The sequence below is a fragment of the Mus caroli genome, chromosome 4, assembly GCF_900094665.2.
Source record: "Mus caroli chromosome 4, CAROLI_EIJ_v1.1, whole genome shotgun sequence".
Taxonomy (NCBI): Eukaryota; Metazoa; Chordata; class Mammalia; order Rodentia; family Muridae; genus Mus; species Mus caroli.
In genome coordinates, this window is record NC_034573.1 from 13,300,449 (window position 1) to 13,308,712 (window position 8,264).

An 8,264-nucleotide genomic window follows, 5' to 3' on the forward strand; every position below is an offset into this window, starting at 1 on the left:
TGTAGTTCATTCCAAATATAGTCAAGTTGACAACCAGGAATAGCCACTACAGGGAGAAAGTAGGAGAGTAAGCAAGCAAGAGAGCAGAGAGTAGATGGAAGATACACAATAGCATAGTTGCTCAGTAGCTCATCTTTTCTTTCCTACCCATAATTACTAACCAGCATGTTTCAAAAGCTTTCAGAAAACAAAAACAAAAGTACTAAAAATAAAAAGCTATACCTTGCCTATACAACAATCTTTCTGAGAAATATTAAATATAAAAATCAAGACATTTGCTTTAAGAAAATTCTGACAAATAGAGATGCGGATGCACACAGCCAACCATGGAACTAAGCACAGGGAACCCAATGAAAGAGTTAGGGAAAAGACTGAAGGAGCTGAAGGGGCCTTATCTGGCATCAATGGGAGGGGAGCCCCTTGGTCCTGTGAAGGCTTGATGCCCCAGTGTAGAGGAATGCTAGGGTGATGAGGTAGGTGTGGGTAAGTGGGTGGGTGAGGCACACTCATAGCAGCAGTATAAGGGGGGATGGAATATGAGGTGTGCAGAGGGGAAACAGAGAAAAGGGATAACATTTAAAATGTATATAAATAAAATATCCAATTTTCTAAAAACGAAAAGAAAATTCCCCAATCTTAAAGAAATCACAAAGAGACATATAAAACAATATGGGTTACTACCAAAGCCAAAAATTTAAGTTAATATGTTTTTTTTTCTTATTAACCCATTTTTATTTTTACCTTAACTCCCATTCTAATCCATATTTTGTATAGCAGAGGCTTTTTTTTCTTTTTCTTAATTTCATTTTTTATTCGATATTTTCTTCATTTATATTTCAAATGCTACCCTGAAAGTCCCCTATACCCTCCCCCCACACTGCTCCCCAGCCCACCCACTCCCACTTCCTGACCCTAGCATTCCCCTGTACAGGGGCATATGATCTTCACAAGACCAAGAGCCTCTCTTCCCATTGATGGCCAACAAGGCCATTCTCTGCTACATGTGTAACTAGAGACATGGTTTTGGGGAATACTGGTTAGTTCATATTGTTGATCATCGTATAGGGTTGCTGACCCCTTTAGTTCCTTGGATATTTTCTCTAGCTCCTTCTTTAAGGGCACTGTGTTCCATCCAATAGATAACTGTGAGTATCCACTTCTCTATTTGCCAGGCACTGTCATAGCCTCACAGGGTACTGTTAGCAAAATCTTGCTGGCATATACAATAGTGTCTGGGTTTGGTGGAGGTATATGGGATGGATCTCCAGGTAGGGTAGTCTCTGGATGGTCATTTCTTCAATCTCAGCCCCGACCTTTGGCTCTGTAACTCCTTTAACAGGTATTTTGCTCCCCATTCTAAGAAGGAATGAAGTATCCAAACTTTAGCCTTCTTTCGTCTTGAGTTTCATGTGTTTTGCAAATTGTATCTTGGGTAGCCTAAGTTTCTGGGTTAATATCTACTTATCAATGAATGCATATCATGTGTGTTCTTTTGTGATTAGATTACCTCACTCAGGATGATATCCTCCAGATCCATCCATTTGCCTAACAATTTCATAAATTCATTGTTTTTAATTGCTGAGTAGTGCTCCATTGTGTAAATGTACCACATTTTCTGTATCCTTTCCTCTGTTAAGGGACATCTAGGTTCTTTCCAGGTTCTGGCTATTATAAATAAGGCTGCTTAGTGGAACATAGTGGAACATGTGTCCTTATTACAAGTGGGAACATCTTCTGGATATATACCCAGGAGAGGTATTGCTGGATCATCTGCTGGTCCAATTTTCTGAGGAACCACCAGACTGATTTCCAGAGTGGTTGTACCAGTTTGCAATCCAACCAACAATGGAGGAGTGTTCCTCTTTCCCCACATCCTCACCAGCATCTGCTGTCACCTGAATTTTTGATCTTAGCCATTCTGACTAGTGTGAGGTAAAATTTCAGGGTTGTTTTGATTTGCATTTCCCTGATGATTAAGGATGTTGAACATTTTTTTCAGGTGTTTCTCAGCCATTCAATATTCTTCAGTTGAGAAATCTTTATTTAGTTCTGTACCCCATTTTTAATAGGGTTATTTGATTTTCTGGAGTCCAACTTCTTGAGTTTTATATATATATTGGATAGTAGTTCCCTATCTGATTTAGGATTGGTAAAGATCATCTCCAAATCTGGTGGCCTTTTTGTCTTATTGACAGTGTCTTTTGCCTTACAGGAGCTTTGAAGTTTTACGAGGTCCCATTTGTCAATTCTCAATCTTACAGCACAAGCCATTGCTGTTCTGTTCAGGAATTTTCCCCCTGTTCCTATAACTTTGAGGCTTTTCCCCACTTTCTCCTCTATAAGTTTCAGTGTCTCCAGTTTTATATGGAGTTCCTTGATCCACTTAGACTTGAGCTTTGTACAAGGAGATAAAAATGGATCAGTTCGCATTCCTCTACATGATAACCACCAGTTGTGCCAGCACAAATTGTTGAAAATGCTGTCTTTTTTCCACTGGATGGTTCTAGCTCCCTTGTGAAAGATCAAGTGACCATAGGTGTGTGGATTCATTTCTGGGTCTTCAATTTTATTCCATTGATCTACCTGTCTATCACTGTACCAGTACCATGCAGTTTTTATCACAATTGCTCTGTAGTTACAGTTTGAGGTCAGGCATGATGATTCCCCAAGAGCTTCTTTATTTTAGAGAATAGTTTTTGCTCTCTTAGGTTTTTTTTCTTATTCCAGATGAATTTTCAAATTGCCTTTTCTAACTTGGTGAAGAATTGAGTTGGAATTTTGATGGAGATTATTTCTCATTGTTACCAGGTAGTTTTGACGGAGAAGATAGTGGAATAATTCTGTATATGGCTGAGAAGTGTCTTCCTCAAAGAGCAGCATAAATAGTACTAAAAGGCTGTAATAGAAGCTACCATTGGAAAAAATATAATTAATGATTTTACCCAGTTGTAGTACCTAGGAACCACAACAATGACTAAAGTCACAAGATATACTAAAAAATAAAATGAATTACTGATAATTATATTTTAGCAGTACCAATAGTTGCCTAATTGAACTTAAAGCCTTCCCAGTAGGCAACAATTTATACTTGGTACTGTAAACATAGCCAACTACCTATGGCTGGAGAAGTTATGGAATGTAGAGAACACTCTATTACTGGAGAGTTACCAAATCATTATACTTAACTGCATTCAAAGCAATTATCCTTATTTCCACAGGAAAAAAAAAAAAGGAAAAAAAATTCAGAGAATGGAGACCATTACAAAGAACTCCAACTGGTCAAAAATGAAAATTAAGTCACTTTAGTGTATGCAATCCCAAACTGTCTATATTCAGTATAATCCTTAAACCAAGCATGTGCAGTTTTAATAACTTTCTCTCTGATGCTGATGTTGCAGACTTTTGCTATCATGTCTCTGTTTATTAGAAATCTATCCTATACTTTTATCTGTGCAAATTTGTTAAATTAATACAGTTTATTGCCTGTGTCTGTTGGGATAACATTGATATAAATGTGAATAACTGCACAATCCTATTTTGCTAAAAGTATGTCTAATGTCTGTTATTTCCAAAAGCAAGGTGTATTTTTCTTTTTACAGGAAGTCATTGCTATGTTGTCACTGTGGCAAGATAGGAAGCATCAAAATATTTATCAAAAAGCAAAGAAAATGTGTCTTACAGGTGATGAGTAGGATTTTTCAATACAAATGACATTTTCTGTCTCCACTAGAATAATGGATTAGTTCTGAAAATGTATCCACCATTCTAGGAAATGCTCTTTACCTTTTCCTATTCTGTTTTTGAGAGCAAAGAGACAGAAGTTGAGTAGCAATAGTTGACTGTTTCTCATGCCTCACCAACTCACAGCTATTATCACTTTAAAAATTGAAAGGACTGACAAATGTTATTTAAGGAGTTGTCCTTGTTCATCAGTGATGCTGTTTCACAAACAAAGAGTGAAACAAGATTGCTCTGAACAATAGTTTAATGTACTGAAAAATCCAAAGCTCTTTTGACAGTTTTTGGTTTTGTTTTGGGTTTTTTGTTTGTTTGTTTGTTTGGTCTACAGGTACCTTTATGTGGTGCTGACCCCTTTTAGACAACCAAAATCACTGGAAAAGAAACAAATGTCAAAACAATTTCATTGTTCTCTTTAAAATATGTTTGTTTTTTTTTAATGAGGCTGTCTAATGTTTCTTTACATTACCAATATTATTTTACATTTCTGAGAAATGGAATAAAAAGTCTTTTCACAGAGACTATAACTTCTTATCAGGTCCCAGGAACTGTACTGACTGTTCTTATAGACTACTATAAGAAGTAAAGAGTAGATGTGAAGATATTAATCAAGCATATTTTCTGTTTTGATGAAGACAAGTTTAAGAAGATTATAAATGAAGCCAGTATATGGGTAATTTCTCAACGTAAAAGAGACTATTCTAGCTCATTTTCCTTTGCCTTTCTATACATTTTCAAAAGGGAAACATATTTTTTCTTCTATAGGCAGAAAGCTAATAGCCTTCCTGGGGTGATAATCTACTTGCTGACAATGTCATAAGCCAATGTGAAACACCAGATCCTCTCTCACTTTTTTTCCTGTCGTTATGATAATGTAGCCTAGCCAATGCAACTTATAGTGAAAGGGTGTATTTTATCTTACAATTTCAAGGTACAGTTGATTATTTGGAAGAAATGAAAATAACAGGGATTTACTTGAAAGATCTAGTCATATCCATAGTCATAATCAGAGAGAAACTGGATGCACACATGTTCCCTTATCTATGGACTAGTACTACACACAGTAGATAGAATTTCCAACTTCAATAAATATAATCAAGCTAATTCTCAACATACAATGCCCACAGCCAACATAATTTAGATAAGCCATTATTAAAATTTCCTACACAATTTAACAATTAAAACTAACCATCACATAACACAATAACCAGAGAGCTCTACCATGCTTTCTAATAATCAGTTCCCTAAATTCACTTCTACACTGATAGTGCCTTTACACTCTGAGTCTTCACAATGGGGATCAAATTTGAAAAAAATAAATCCTTAGATGATATACCAAGCCCCCAATTAAACAACAGCATGTGGCTTTTTACATAACTAAAGCCTATGAGAATGAACTTGTTCCTGATGAAACTTCTTCTTGTGAGATATTAGATCTCCCTTAGTTGCACGAGAATTATTAGAGGAAGAAAATATGATAGCATATCACAATATTGTCATCTAAACACTTGATGCTGGAAAAACTCACAATCATGTAAGCATAAGATTTCACAGATAAGGAAATCTCAAAAACAAAAACAAAACAAACAACAGTAAAGTAAGTTTACAAGCTTTTGTGTTTTCATAGCTGTTCTGGAGTACCTGTGACCTGACAAGATAGAGTTTTGACATGCCTACAATTTTATCTGATGACCAAAACTATCACTTATAGGGTCATTACTAAATATGTTAACAATCTAAAATTTTATTGATTTTTATTTTTTGTGTATTAGAGTCTTGCCTACATTGATATTTGCATGTCTACTATACACATCTAGTGTTCACAAAGACTATAACTTCTTATCAGGTCCCAGGAACTGTACTGACTGAGATGGTAAGCACTCATGTTAGTACTGGAAATCTAATTTATATTCTCTTCAAGAACATTAACTGCTCTTAACTGTTTAGGTACCCCTCCAAATCCAGATTTTTCAATATTTAACAATACTATGATACAAAAATATAAATGTGAAAACTACTATACTTTAAATTATACTAATAAAAATAATATCCATCTCTGTTTGTTAATGTGGGAAGACCTCAATCCAATGATCATTTAATACATCACAAAAGGGAAATAAAACTTCTTTGGTTAAGTCTTCATTTATCACTGGTTAAAGAGATGGAAAAATGCATCTGAAACAGATCAAATATATGCTGTTTATGTTTTTCTGAGGAAATTGAATTAAAAATTTTACAGAGTCCAAAAGTGTCAAGGAAACTGAAAATGCAAGCTCTGAGCCAGATCACCCTCAGCTTAAATATTTGATGCTACAGCCTGGATGGCTGTGATGAAGCTTTATTGGCAGCACCTACTTCAGACCGTGATGAGATTAGAACAGACCAAAGGACACTTCTACTGAAAGTTTGGAAGATAAATGGAGGAATAAAACATTTTTAGGTAGATTGTGAGTTTTCCTCTTCTATTAAAGAAATAATGGTCAATCACAGAAAAATGAATATTCAAACTCAATCACTTTGTGCTGTATGAGATAAAGGATTGTTTACAGATATTTTGCTAAAAAAATATCTAGAATCATGCAAGGACTTTTTGGTTGTTTCATTTGTTTTTTTGTTTGTTTGTTTGTTTCAGTTCTTTGTTTGATTAATGCTTAGTTTTTCATGGACAGCTTTTCAAAAAAATTAGGTATTGTCCTTAGGAAGGGTTTAGAGAAACTCACAGGGAAACTCTGTTAAAAACAAACAAAGAAACAAAGAAATAAAGAAAACTTTGCTTTCTCCAAGACAGAGACTGAGTGTTTAGATAATACCAACACATATCTATGTCATGTCTTTGAGTGTTAGAATTTTGTTCCATATTTACCTTGTAGCAGTGAAACAATCAAAGAGTATTTCTTAGCGTCTACTTCTCCCATCAACTCTGATGTTCAATAAATACACATAAATGCATCTAATGAAAGTTGGGCTTCTGGTTTATATCTGTGCCAGGAACTGACCATGTGCCACCACTCTCCATACACAAATCCTACTGGAAGAGAGCAGGTCTCCCAAGAGTACTGACACACCTGAGAGCACAGTTGAGACCATCATGTTGACTCAAATTTTTGGCCAAAGAGGGACCTTCCCAGAGCCAACAGGACACAGAAATCAAGGAACAGCCTGGGACAGGACTCTTCCGGTTTCCATCTGTGCCTGGAGCTGACTCTGTGCCACAGCTCTCCCTACCTAAATTCCTACCAGAGAGAACTGGTCTCTCTGGAGTGCTGACACATCGACTTACTAGAGGAATAAGCCTAAGTGAGAGACAGTCAGACCATCTATCACCAGAGATAACTAGATGGCTAGAGGCAAGTGCAAGATCATAAGCAACAAACCAAGGCTACTTGGCATCATCACAACCCAGTTATCCCACCACAGCAAGTCCTGGATACTCCAACTCACAAGAAATGCAAAGACTCTTACTTAAAATCACATCTCATGATGATGATAGATGACATTAGGACATAAATAACTCCCTTAAAGAAATACAGAAGAACACAAGTAAATAGGTTGAAGCCCTTAAAGAGAAACACAAAAATACCTTAAAGAATTTCAGGGAAAAAAGGCAAAAAGACGAAGGAATTGAACAAAACTATCAAGAATCTAAAAATGGAGATAGAAACAATAAAGAAATAAAAAAAAAAAAAGAGACAACCCTGAAGATAGAAAACCAAGGAAAGAGCATCAGTAGGAGACATCTTGGATCCGGGACTCCGCTGAAAGTAGTCTGAACAGGTGAGAGTGTGGACTACAGAAGCTAACAGCTTCTGGGACAAGTGGGAGCCACAGAGCTTGTGAGGCAGCCCCCTTTACGGGCTCCAGACATCCAGGCACCTTCCCAGCCAGAGGATAGGTGTCCTCCCAGCCAGGGAGGGATTTGCCTCAGCATTGGCAGGAGACATCTTGGATCCGGGACTCCGCTGAAAGTAGTCTGCACAGGTGAGAGTGTGGGCTACAGAAGCTAACTGCTTCTGGGACAGGCAGAGCCACATAGCTTCTGAGGCAGCCCCCTTTTCGGGCTCCAGACATCCGGGAACATTCTCGGCCAGAGAATAGTTGTGTGCCTGGCCAGGGAGGGCTGTGCAGGAGCACCTGGGGGAGCCATCTTGGTTTGCAGATGCCTAGAGACTAGTCTGTGCAGGTGAGAGTGTGGACTACAGAGGCAAACAGCTTCTGTGACAGGCCGAAGCAACACAGCTTCTGGGACAGGTCCTGTTTTGGGACTTCATCTTCTGCCAGGAGGGAGGTCTGAACAAAAGATATCTATGCACCTTCATTGTAAGAGGAGAGCTTGCCTGCAGAGAATGCTCTGACCACTGAAACTCAGAGGAGAGAGCTAGTATCCCAGGTCTGCTGATAGAGGCTAACAGAATCACGAGAGGAACAATTTCTAACCAGAGGCAACTATAACAACTAACTCCACAGATTAACAGATGGTGAGGGGCTGGTGAGATGGCTCAGTGGGTAAGAGCACCCGACTGCTCTTC